This window comes from Lontra canadensis, unplaced genomic scaffold (assembly GCF_010015895.1).
Source record: "Lontra canadensis isolate GAN:19392208 unplaced genomic scaffold, GSC_riverotter_1.0 scaffold112, whole genome shotgun sequence".
Taxonomy (NCBI): domain Eukaryota; kingdom Metazoa; phylum Chordata; class Mammalia; order Carnivora; family Mustelidae; genus Lontra; species Lontra canadensis.
In genome coordinates, this window is record NW_022631106.1 from 182,687 (window position 1) to 196,004 (window position 13,318).

The 13,318-nt window shown below is 43.8% G+C and overlaps 1 protein-coding gene across 1 annotated transcript in view; it reads left to right on the forward strand.

The window, feature by feature from the left end:
- PRKCE (protein kinase C epsilon) overlaps positions 1 to 13,318 on the forward strand; it is a 298,944-nt gene that overhangs the window by 12,352 nt on the left and 273,274 nt on the right. The gene's annotated exons all lie outside the window — the stretch shown is intronic.

Here is a 13,318-nt window from a genome sequence, read left to right on the forward strand (position 1 = left end):
CTTGGACGTCACTCTGAGAAGTCACTCTGAGAAGACACTACGAGAACTGTGAGGTCTGAATCATGCGGAGAAAGCACGGGTTTCTATTTTGCTGAAAATTCAGAGGGAACTCTACTGACTTCTCCCATTCCCACGTCCTGTCTCAAAGTCAGTCCTTTTGAATCCTTTTCTATCCCCCTTTCTCCTGTCTTCTGGGAAGGGGGCTGAGAAGGCACTCGGTGTTCTTAGGAAAGGTGGGTAGTTCCCGGGCCTGGGTTTTTCCAGCCTTGCCTTTCATGGTCTCCGAAAGGTCAGAATGGATAGCGTCAGTATTCTGCAGCTAGGGAAAGAAGGAACCAATTTATTCCAGGAAAACAAAAAGCAACTGGTCAGGATATTGGAGTTTTTGTTTTTGTGTTTGCTTTTCTATAAATACCCTCAAGTATTGAGTGGTGCTTAAATTTGATCCCACTGTGCTAATTTTCTCCCGGTTTCTGGGGCTTTAATTAAGATAGCTCACCCAGGGCCCTTGCTAGAACTTACCTTTATGCGTTCCTCCTCTGAGGTAGGCAGGTTGTACCTACCTTTAATGGATGGGGAAACACAGAGGGAGTTCTGGATTAGATGTTGGGTACACAGTAGGGGCATAATTTTTATTTGTTGAATAAAAGAATGCATGACTAAATGAAATAACAGGAAAGAGTGTCCCTTTCAAAGGAAACTATTGAGATAAACAAGGTGTTGGGACTGGCTTTGCTTTGGATAATCGGTTGTTTCATATTCTAGTGTACAATCATTGGGGAGTTCACGGGCGAGCGTGGGCCTGCACGTTTAAGCTTTCTGTGCCTGCTACTTATTTGGGGCTCTCTGAAGCCACCTCAGCACCTCCATACACACCAGGTCCCCCTTATAATACCCTCTCCCCTCCCTGTTTATTCAACTACTTCTCCATTCTTTCAAAATTTGATTTCAAGTTTGCCTCCTCCTGGGGCCCTTCCCACGTCAGCCTGCCCACCCCCACCTGCTGGCTCACTGCACTGTATTCGTTCCCACACTCCTCTGTGTCTTTCTGTACAGCCGTGCACTCATATGTTTGTATTGTTTCTATAACTCGAGTCCTGGCTGTGTCCTCCCACCCCAGGAAGCCACAAGCCATTTGAGGACAGAGGTTTCTGTAAAACGGGCCCAGTGCTAAGAGCCGGGACAGGACATCTGAGGCTCCTGAGTGGCCTCATGATTTGGCAGGACTGAGTCCAGGCCACCATCCCACCCTTCGGGCTACACACAGATAGATGGGAAGTAAGGGCCATCTCTGTCCTTGGAGCCTCTCGGTCCAGAGGGAAACCAGACCACCCAAACCCAGTGTGATGCTGTGTACCATAGAGACACAGAGCTATGGGAGTGTATGGGAGCCTTGATTATTGCTGGGCCTGTCTCGTGCTGGGCACGAGGTCCCCGATTAGTTACACCAAATTCAGCATGAAGCAGCTTTATGGTGAAGCGTAATGGGAGAAACCCCTTTACTGACATCAGAAGCTTGGATCCTCTTCCTGGTCCTGCCACTCACCAGCCAATTAAAGGTGCGTGGACCAGGGAGTGTTTCTGGCCTTTGACTCGACGGCATGCATAGCCTGAAGATACTATGATTCAGTGAATGTTTAGGATTCCAGATTGTCAAATCAGAGGCTTTCTCAATACAGGTGTGAATCAGCAAGAAAGTTTCATAATCCCTCTTTATACTTACCACTGGGAAGTCAGACGCAGTTATCCTGGGGCCAAAGCATGGGATCCTTAGCAGTGGGTGAGATGTGGTGGGAATCTGAGGAATTTAAAATGTGGCCAAGTAAAGAGGGAGAATTTGTCCTGTAGCTCCTTAGGCCAGTTCTGGGACCAGAGGGGCAGAGTTATAGGGAGGCAGCTTTAAGCTTGGTTTAGTGTACAGAAACAGCCTCTAGTAGAGAGAGCTTTCCAGCAGTTAAATACATTTGGCCAGTAAGTAGGGAGCTCTCCATCTCTGGAGACATTCAGATACTGAATGAATATTTAAAATATTATAGAAAAAAAAATCTAATGGTCTTTGGTGAGATCAGAATATTTGTGACAATTTCCATAAGTATATACAAATGGGGAATAATAAGGCAACTTTATTTTATTTTTTAAGGATTTTATTTATTTATTTGACAGAGAGAGATCACAAGTAGGCAGAGAGGCAGGCAGAGAGAGAGGAGAAAGCAGGCTCTCCACCGAGCAGAGAGCCCGATTCAGGACTTGATCCCAGGACCCAGAGACCATGACCTTAGCTGAAGGCAGAGGCTTACCCCACTGAGCCACCCAGGTGCCCTAAGGCAACTTTATTTTATTTAAAAACAATCCAAGGCCCACATTGTAAAAAGGTAGAGAAAAAGTGTATGAAGTAATGGGGAGAAGGAATAAGTTGGATATTAGCATGTATTTACAGAATAGTTATACTTCTTGCAAATTTAGGCAAAAATGTTTCTGTTAAAATGTGGATCTTGTTTCCAGAGACCTAGGAAAGGTCTCTATTTGAATGGACCCCAAAATGTGTCTACCCCTATTGTGAAGACTTTTTGTGAGTGGAAAAATCTCTGGTAACATTAATATTTGCTCTTTAGTTCTCTCTCGTATGATATGCACACAGAATTCCTTTAAAGAGTGGTCCATTGTTGTGCACCTGTGAAGAGATCCACTTAGGGCAGAGAAGGATGGCAACAAAGACCCCTGATTTAAGGGAAACAACATGCATGCTGTGAAGTAAGGATTTTTTCCTCAGACTTAGGAAGGTTTTGCATAGGAGCTACTAAGTAGGAAGAATGGAGGTTCCTTTGAGAAGAGTTTACTTGACCTTTTGTCCTGAGAAATGGTTTGATTTTGAATAGATAGCTTCTCACCGTGGCGGCTGATGTGTTGGCATAAAAATTGCAATAAAGAGGGACACCTGGGTGACTCAGTCAGTTAATCATCTGACTCTTAATTCTGGCTCGGGTTATGATCTCAGGCTTCTGAGATTGAGCCCCATATCGGGCTCAGTGCTGGGTGTGGAGCCTGCTTAAGATTCTCTCTCCTGGGGCACCTGGGTGGCTCAGTAGGTTAAGCATCTGCCTTCAGCTCAGGTCATGATCCTAGGGCTCTGGGATCAAGTCCCACATCGGGATCCCTACTCAGCGGGGAGTCTGTTGCTCCCCCTGCTTGTGCTCTCTCTGTGTCTGTTTCTCTCTGTCTAAAAAAGAAAATCTATTAAAAAAAAAAAAAAGATTCTCTTTCCCCCCAGCCCCTAGCTCATGTGTACATACTATCTCTGGAAAAAAAAAAAATTGCAATAAAGAATTATTGCCTTTATGAGGTGGGACACCAGGAAGGCAGTAGACCCATCTCCCCTTAACATTGGCCTACCTTTTGTCTAATGCTTGAAATTTGACCTTCAGAGTTTTCATGTGTTTGGTGGCTTAAGCTTTTGATGCTCATTGAATATCTAACCTCTTCCTTAAAAAGAAAAGAAATAAAGGAAAGAAACAACAACAAAAAAAAAGACGAAGTCTTATAGAAAGATTAAATCCTAAGCATTTCTTGAATTTCTTCATGCACAAAGGACCAATAGCTAGGTTTGTAGGCAGGTTCCTAAATAATTGCACATGGCTCTAAAAAGGTAGTCTGAAGGTCAAAGAAGTGAAGGTTTGAATTACTGAGTTAATGTTCTAATGGGAGATTACATTCCAGAGAACTAAAATATTTACAGTTGCACCAAAAAGAATAAAATAGGAAAAAAACTTAACCAAGGAAATGAAAGACCTGTATTATGAAGACTTCAAACACTGATGAAAGAAACTGAACATAAGTAGATGGAAAGATAGTCCATGCTCATGGATTGACAGAATTAATATTGTTAAAGTGTCCAGACTACCCAAATCAATCTTCAGGTTCAATGCAATCAAAATACCAACAGCATTTTCACAGAACTTGAACAAATAATCCTAAAATTTGTATGGACCCACAAAAGACCCTGAAGAGCCAAAGCAATCTTGAGAAAGGGCTACAAAGCTGGAGATACTGGAGATACCACAATCCCAGGTCTCAAGATATACTAGAAAACTGTAGTAATCAAAACAATATGATACTGGCACAAAAATGGACACATAGATCAAGGAACAGAATAGAGAGCCCAGAAATAAACTCACGTTTTTATGGTCAATTAATCTATGACTAAGGCAAAAACATACAGTGGGCGAAGACCATCTCTTTAATACGTGGTACTGGGAAAACTGAACAGTTACATGCAAAAAAATGAAAGTGGATCACTTTCTTTTCTTATACCATACACAAACATAAACTCAAAAATGGACTAAAGATGTAAATATTGAGACTGGAAACCTTAAAACTCTTAGAAGAAAACATAGGCAGTAATATATATATATATATATATACATATATATATATATATATATGTATATATATATATATATATATATATATGTATTTTTTTTTTTTAGTATCAGCCATAACAACACCTTTCTGGATATGTCAGAGAACGAAAATCTATTATAAAATGCTCTCGTTGTGGCTCATTGTTTAGACACCCTCTTTGGTCATATTTTCAACATTCTTCCCCACTTGGTCATGGGGGCAGCCTGTCAACCTGTTTACAGGCTGGGAGGGTCCAGCTGAGTCTACATAGGGGCCTTCGAAGCCCCTCAAGGATCATTTGCTGATTTGCTATATTACACTCTATTCTCTGAAGTAGGAAAGATGTATCTTACTATAAGGTCCAATATTTTCATTTTTTTTCTTACTCATTTTTTTTAATTAACAAAAAAGAGCAGGAAGCAATACAATATTCAAATAATTGCAAAATCACTTTCTTTAGACTCTAAATTCTGTGAAGGCAGAAATTGTGTCTGTTTTGGTCTCTGTGTGGCCTTCATGGCCTCATACCGTGCCAGGCTATGCCAGCACTTGGGCAATATTTGTTGCACGAATTAATGAGAGACTACCATCCAGGTAAATATGGTTAAGATGTGAAGGTGGCCAAGTAGCTTGGCAGGCAGAGAGCAGCACTGTGAAGTGTCATTGCCTACTGGTGGCCGGCGTCCATGTGTGTTGTTTGAAAGCTTCACATATGAAAGCCAAGAGCTGCCTGTTATAGGTGGGTTTGGGGTCACCGGGGTTGTCGGCAGAGCAGCTGGAGTCTGGAAGACAGACTTCACCTGCCTAATTACAGATGTCTGTCTAGCCACTCGACCTCTCCCTGGCTGTAATTATGGCCTTTGGAGCCACCATCCTGCCAGGCCAACTAGAAACACCTAGCTTAGACTGCAGAAGGACCTAGTTTGCTTTTATTTTTAATTTTTTAGGACATACATCAAACCAGGGTACTTCAAATTTAGCACTCACTTTACATACTGCATGAGGCCTTCACCAGGCTGTCTTGCCTTAGACGACGAAAAAGGATCATCAAGTCAGCCTTACTCTCGCTCCACTATTTTTATTCTGAAATTATATCATATTATATATCATGGGTTATCTGTACCTATGTTCCAGATTAAGAGAAGGAACATTTGAGGGTGATTTTTAGTCCCCCAGGGACTTTTTTGATCTTGTCTTCACTCTTTTGTCCCCAAAGGTAACAACTGTCCTGAATTTTGTGTTATTTTCTCGCATTTCTTTATGATTTGACCACCTGTATATATGTCTTCTCAGATAATATATTGTTTTGTTTTTACCTACTTTTTAAGATTTATTTACATAGTATCATCCTATAGAAATTCTTTTGTGGTTCATGCAGTTTTATATTTCTGCGATCCATCCATATTGATGTGGGTGGCTGTAGTTCATTTATTTTTATTCCATTATATTAATATGTCAAAATTCATTTATCTGTCCTCTTCATGGATATCTGCATTGTTTTTAAGTTTTTGCTATTAGGGACAAAACTGTATTCTGGGGCATAGTAGCTTCTACGGTTTCTTTAGGTTATTTATTTAGGTGTGGAAATGATGGCTCAGTATGTATATGTTCAGCTTTACTAGATAATCATTGTTTTCCAAAGTATTGTACCAGCTGATGCTCCCACCAGACATGTCTGCAATTTCTGATTGTTTTCTATCTTCATGAATACTTGGTATTATCAGACTTGTAAATTTTTGCCAGTATGGTGGGCGATGTGTCATTATGGTTTTAATTTGTATTTGTTTGATTATTAAGGATATTGAGAATCTTTTCATGTATCTACAGGTTTTTGGTCATTCCTGAAAGATATCTGTTCATTACTTTTTTTTTTAAAGATTTTATTTATTTATTTGTCGGAGAGAGACAGAGCGTGCACACAAACAGGGGGAGTGGCAGGCAGAGGGAGAAGCAAGGAGGCCGATGTGGGACTCCATCCCACAGCCCTGGGATCATGACCTCAGCCAAAGGCAGACAATTAACCAACTGAGTCACCCAGGTGTCCCTGTTCATGACTTTTTATGCATCTTTCTATTATTTTTTTTTCTATTTCTTATTGCTTCAGAGACAGTTACATTTGTTGCAAATATCTTCCTCTAGTGTTTGTATTAGGCTGATATTTACAACCTCTCTGTGGTCATCAGATAAATAGAGCTCCAAAGAATGAAACTTGTGGATCTCCAACAAGTCACTTCATGTGTTTGGGCTTCCGTTTCTGCTCAATCAAGTGAGCATTCCCAGGAGTTTTTGTGCATGGAAACACATTTTGAAAGTAAAGCACCATACACATATATGGAAAGTCTAATTTTTTTCTACATTATCATACTGCCTCCATTTTTGTACCATAACATATTCCCTGGGAATCTTTTTTGTTGTTGAGCTGCATTTTAAAAAAATTGCACTTAGTGCTTTTTGAAATTGTTATTGACATTTGGTTTACTTATTATCTATTTGTCTTTCTAGTATGTAAGATCCAGAGGGCAAGAACTTTCTCTTACTGGTTTATCATTGCATTCCTAGCAACCTGGACTAATGCCCGGCACATAGTAGGGGCTCAAAAACCTTCATGCAATGAATGACAGAACCAATGGTGTTCATAGCAGTCATGATATCACTGCTGTGCAGTTGTCCAGATGCCGTATTTAGGATTTGCTCCCTGTTCAGATAACTTTCAAACTCATGTAGTGTATTGTTCAGTGTATCTCTGGCCTTTTCCTTTCCAGGGAGGGAGGGTGGAGCCAGAGGAAGGGAATTGTGCCCTTGGGAGCTTAGAGCTCAGTTTTTAGATTTGTAGCTGGGGCCCCCCTGGTGGGCTGGCACTCCTCTGAGGGCAGATTTTTAGGGTGAGACCAGAGTTTCCCAGGCTTTTTTTTCTCTGCCCTTCTGCATGGTTGCCGTCAAGTTCACTGCTTTTCCAAACCCTGTTGGCTTTTGCTTTGTTGCTATAGAAACCAGAGCTGGTAGTTTGGGGGAAATGTGTGTGCATGCGAATGCTGGGGGAGGGGTGTCGTGGAAGCGGTGGAACACCAGAGCTGGGTGAGGACATGGAGGGAGGACAGCACAGAAGTCTCTGTGAAGGCCCTGCCCACTTTGAGGGTGCTCTCCTCAGAGTGCTTTTGATTTCGAATGGTGCACCCTTGGGGAACAGGCGTCCCTTTGTAGGTCTGCAGGGCTCCCCCTGGCACTGGTCCAGCCCTTCAGCAGAACATCTGGAAAGCTCTGGCCCCTCCCGGAGCCAAAGCCACTGAGCCCTGGAGACAGAGATCAATGACCTCTTCTTGGCTGCTTCTTAACCCGTGTCCCAGACAAGTGCTTTTCTGGGAACCAGTGAGTAACACAGATCTTTGATGCCAAGGCTTGTGTGCTGCTGCGTTGACTTTCACTTTTGATAAAATGGTGGGGGCAGAGAAAGGGTGTGGGGAGGGAGAGTATTGAGAATTTGGCTTTTCAGGAAATTAGAACCCAAGCAGAGAGCCCTGCTTCCTCCTCGCTTGTTTTCTGGCTAGGAAAGCAGCAAGCTGAGCTATTACTTGATGTCAATGCTCCTTCATGCTGGGGCTGATATTAGGGGTGGGGGTGGGTTTGAGGCTAGAGACTAATTTGGTTCTGCCCCCCACAGGCAATCCTTGCAACCCCTGGGAGAGAATTCTAAAAAATCGCAGGGTGATTTTTTCATGAACATAATTTATCACACACTGGGTTGTGCTGAAGACAGTGAAAGGAATTTATGATGTATACTAGATTGGGGTAAATATGCCATGTAATTACCTGTTCTGCAGCAATGTTTGATAACTCATGTGTTAGATTGCACATTTAATATTTATCACAAAAATATATGTACAATAGGAAAAATACAGGAAGAGTAGAAATGCCCTTAATTTGTTTCTCACTAAATGGCCTTTTCCTACTTGGGGTCAGGTGCTCATGATCAGGTTACTTTCAGTGTCATTCAAGTAAAAGCTGTTTTTATTGCACATGGTAGGTACTCATAAGTGCTATTTGAAGGGCTGGTGGGAATGCACCTGGCGTTTCCCTTCACCCAGAAATTCTCCTGCAGGTTGATCCCTCTGGCAAAGACAAATTGGTGGATTTGAAACAGCAAAATATGGGAAACAAGAGAGGGTCCTATAGCTAAGGGCCATTTCATACCTCCCAATAATGGAATAAGCAACCACTACATGTTTTTAGACTGATTTTTATATTTGAACAGGGAGAGATGTTGAAAACAAGTGGCTAAGTAAAATAAGTAAGTTGAAATAGATGATGGCATGATCCCATTCGTGCAAAAAGAAACACACACATACACAGTCTAGACTTGTGTACACACATAGAATTTTACCTCTGAAAAGTTGGAATGGGAGCAAAGGACTTTGGCTTTCCCCTATATCCTTTTAGCTCAGTGCCATTTTTGTCCCAAGCTTATATTTGTAATCTATTCATCTGAATTCCTCAGCATGTTTCCTCCTAGTATACATGACTACCTCCTCCCTCCCGTTTGCAAGTCTCATGCCCTGCCTAGCTCCCTGGAACCCCACCGCAGGTGCGGCTTGGTCTCCTTTCTCTGAAACCCCAGGGGACTGTCTCTTTGTACAGCTTAGCAGTACATCAGGCTTCTCTTAGATGGTTCACGGGACCAGCTGCTCTTCAGCCATACTGTCAGGAGGGAAAATGGCACTGTGTACAAGAAGGCACCAAGGTGCAGCCTGAGGGGCAAGGGTCTCTCTGCCTGGCTCTCTGGGCTTTCTGTGACCCCATAGCTGGACTTGGAGCCACTGACCTCCACGGTCCATTAGCAAGGGCTGCAGCGCTGGGAAACCTTACTGCCTCGCGCTCCTGCAGGTGTTAGGAATAAGGGCGCAGTACCCAGGCTTTGCGTGCTGGTAGGACTGAGAGCAGATAGATAATTACTAACATCACCCAGTTTCAGCCCCCAAGGCTAGACCCATGCGTGGGTGCGCCTGGGCATTGCGCGGGGAGACTTACGCATGCGCGGGGAGGACTTTCTCAAGCGCACGTGCATTCGTAATCACCTTCGTAATCACCTGCTGAGCATCTTTCCTTGGGTTCCAAGTTCAGGAGACGTTGTGTCCTCTGCCAGCTCTGCAGAAGCTACATTGGATGCTGGAAATGCAGGTACCCTCCCACGCCAGGTCAGAGCATTGTGGCTGAGAACAAAGAGACTTCCTGGTTCTGTTCTACTCCCTGGAACCTGTAGGCACCACTACCCCCTCCCCCAGCTTGCGGGGGTTCTGCTGGAGAAGGGAGAAGTTGGGGACAGTATATGTAGGGTTGTGGAAGAAGGCGGCCAGAACTGCAGTTTGTCCTGTTAGCTTGTGTTTGGGGTTCCTCAAAGTTGGGTGTGCGGAATTCATTTCCTGATATCTTAGCCTTCAGACTAGACACTGTGGCTACTTTGGAAGAACTTGACTCTTCAGGACAATGGAGGGTCTCAGCCACCAACCCCCCCACTCTATTTATAATGTCCATATGTGCCTCCCGCATAAAGATAGGAAAACACTCCTGCATCCTCAAGGGGCTTAATGTTAAGTCCTGGAGCCTGGCTTGTCTGCAGACACCTACCAGGGCACATGATCACTTCCAGAGGCCCAAAGTCTCCTCCACTGTGAATCTCTGCAGGCCGGAGTAGTGTGTGGTCTCCCTTCCTTCTCTATGGAGTGCTCACTGGCCAGCTCTAGGGATGCAACGATGAGTCACACACTTCTACTCGCAAGGAGCTCACGCTTTTAGTAGTGGGAATAAGCATTACAACAGTCAGCACAGTACATGTTTGTGATTTAAGACCTCTTTCTGTTCAGGATTCCTTGAGGTTTAAAGGATGGGCTAGCCAACCCTCCCTGGCTTGGAATAGAGGCTTGCAAGCAGAGATGGGCCTTTCATGGATGGGAGGAGACAGGTGGTCCTGGACGGCAGGCTTTGGCTGTGTAGGAGAGATGGGCTCTAAAGGTGGGCAGTAAAGAGGAGACCGGTGTGCATGGCCATCCTGGAGCTGTGGGAAAGGCCACATTCTTGTATCCTAACGTGGAGTAGATGGGCCAGTCGAAAGGCCATTGAGGTTTGAAGATTGACCCTGTCACTGGCCCACCTAGACTAATACCTCACTTTTCTAGATTTTAGTTTCCTTACCTGTAGCATGGCGGCAATGAAATGTAGCCTTCCCACACCCACGTTTTCAGGGGAATGTGAATCTCTGCTTGTCATTCAGCTGGTGAGAGAATAAGCCAGGATTTGGTGTGGGGTCTGAATTGTTCTCCCCGCCAGGGAGCGGCATTCTGCTCTCTGCCTGCTTTCTGTACCAGAATAGAAGGTCCTCAGCATCAGATCCATTGCCCTACGGGCCTTGACTCCTTTGACACTGGGTGCAAAATTTTCTGTGCATTCTGGATGCACATTTTAAGGGCATAGGTCTTTGCTCTAGTTTTCAGAATTCAAGACCTCAAAAAGCCTAACAGGAACTGCTCTGGATAACGGTGTTGGGTTCTACAGTGCCACCCTGAAGGTGGCCTTTCTTCTTGTTCCCCTCCCTTACCTCCCCATTTTAGGAATGAAATACTTGCCACGATAGACTCTTCTAAGCAATTATGTTTTGCTTGAAAGAAATGCAAAAAAACACTAATAGAATTTCCAAATGTAAACTTGGTTGCCTTCTCAAGGAGAATGTACGGAACACAGCCAACATGTTGAATGTCTTAGATATTTCAAGGAATGTCCATCATTGGCCTGTGCTTTTCTAAGGATCCTAGGTTGCTTTGTTTTTTAATTCCTCCCTGCCACTCCTAGTTAGTTTTCTGTGTCATGAGTTACAAAGAGATACCTTAATTTGTGATAATTGTTTGTGTGGGAGCCCAAGGATGGCTTCAGTTTCTCTTTTGAAGTCAAGAGCTCTTCTTATCATCATTACTTGTGGTTCAGGCAACACAGAGTCACGTTCTAGACTCCAAAGCTGTAGGTCTTACAACAGCATCACCAGAAGGGCTGGGGAAAGTACAAACACGGAGTGCAAGGCCTCACCCTCAGAGTTTCTGACTGTAGGTCTGAGATGAAGCTCCAGAATTTACATTCTTTTTTTTTTTTTAAAGATTTTATTTATTTATTTGACAGAGATCACAAGTAGGCAGAGAGAGAGGAGGAAGCAGGCTCCCCGCTGAGCAGAGAGCCTGATGTGGGGCTCGATCCCAGGACCCTGGGATCATGACCTGAGCTGAAGGCAGAGGCTTTAACCCACTGAGCCACCCAGGCACCCCCAGAATTTACATTCTTAACAAGTTCTCAGGCTGAGGCCCCTGGTTAGGGGACCACGCTTTGAGAACCCCTGTTTTAGAATAGTACTTCTCAAACTTCTGTGTGCGTATAAGTTACCTAGGAAGCTTGTTAAAATGTAAATTCTGATTCCAAAGGTCTGGGGTAAGCCCCAAGATTCTGCCTTTTTAACCAGCTTCCTGGTGATGCTGGTCTGTGGAGTATGTTTTATGTAGACAGACTTTAAAGCAGTGCCTCTCAATTTAGACTGCACATTAGAATTGCATGAAAAGTGGAAAAATGAGGCAGGAGCAAAAGGAGGAGGGAAAGAAAAAAAACAACAGTTTTCTGTCGCCTCCTACCCAGAGCACTGAGAGTGGAGTCTGGCTGTAGGTCTAGCTCCCCAGATGACTGGATATGTACTTGAGGCTGAGAACCTGGTTGTCAAGGTTGTGAAGTTGTTGAAAGTCTGTCCTCAAATGGAGTGTTACAGTTTTGAGTATTTACCTAGTGATGGGTCTCTAACTGTGGTTTCACATTTGAACCATCTGGAAAGCTCTAAAAGATACTGATACGTGGAGGAAATAATATGTCTGGGATTTGCTTTAAAATAATGTGATGTGTTAACTGGAACTTTAGAACTTCAAAAAAAAAAAAAACTTGGGGGGAAATGGGTGAGGGTATAGATCTGGGCTGTCCAATATGTAGCCCCCAGCCACCTATGGCGTTTGTTTGTTTGTTTGTTTGTTTTTGTCTTGTTTAAAGAGTATTTCTTCGAGGGAGAGAGAAAGCACAAGCAGGGAGAGCTGCAGAGAGCAGGAGAGCTGCTCCCGCTGAGCAGGGAGCCTGACGCAGGGCTCCATCCCTGGACCCCAGCATCATGACCTGAGCCAAAGGCAGATGCTCAACCGACTGAGCCAGTCAGGTGCCCCTGCCTGTGGCTTTTTGCATTGAAATTAAAAAATGTTTAAAAACTTCATGATCCCAGGGTCCTGGGTTCGAGCCCTGCATCAGGCTCTCTGCTCAGCAGGAAGCCTGCTTCCTCCTCTCTCTCTCTCTCTCTGCCTGCCTCTCTGCCTACTTGTGATGTCTGTCAAATAAATAAATCTTAAAAAATAAATAAATAAAAAATAAAAATAAAAACTGATAATGCAGGGCGCCTGGGTGGCTCAGTGGTTTAAAGCCTCTGCCTTCGGCTCAGGTCATGATCCCAAGGGTCCTGGGATTGAGCCCCGCATTGGGGGGGGGGGTCCTCTGCCCAACAGGGAGCCTGCTTCCTCTCTCTCTCTCTCTGCCTACTTGTGATCTCTGTCTGTCAAATAAATAAAATCTTAAAAAAACAAAACAAAAAACTGATAATGCAGTTCTACCATGACACCAGCCACCTTTCAAGCACTCTTAGTCACATGTAGCTAGCAGCTCCCATATTGGACAGCACAGATAAGGAATATTTCCATCCCTGCAGACCATTCTGTTGGGCAATGCTGGTGTGCGAAATGTGATTGGCCATGAGCTGATAACTGTTGAGGCTGGTTGATTGGGTACCTGCAGTTCACTTTTTTCTTGTTTACTTTATACATCCTTGATTTTTTTCTGTTATAAAGTGTTTTTAAAAGATGCCTGG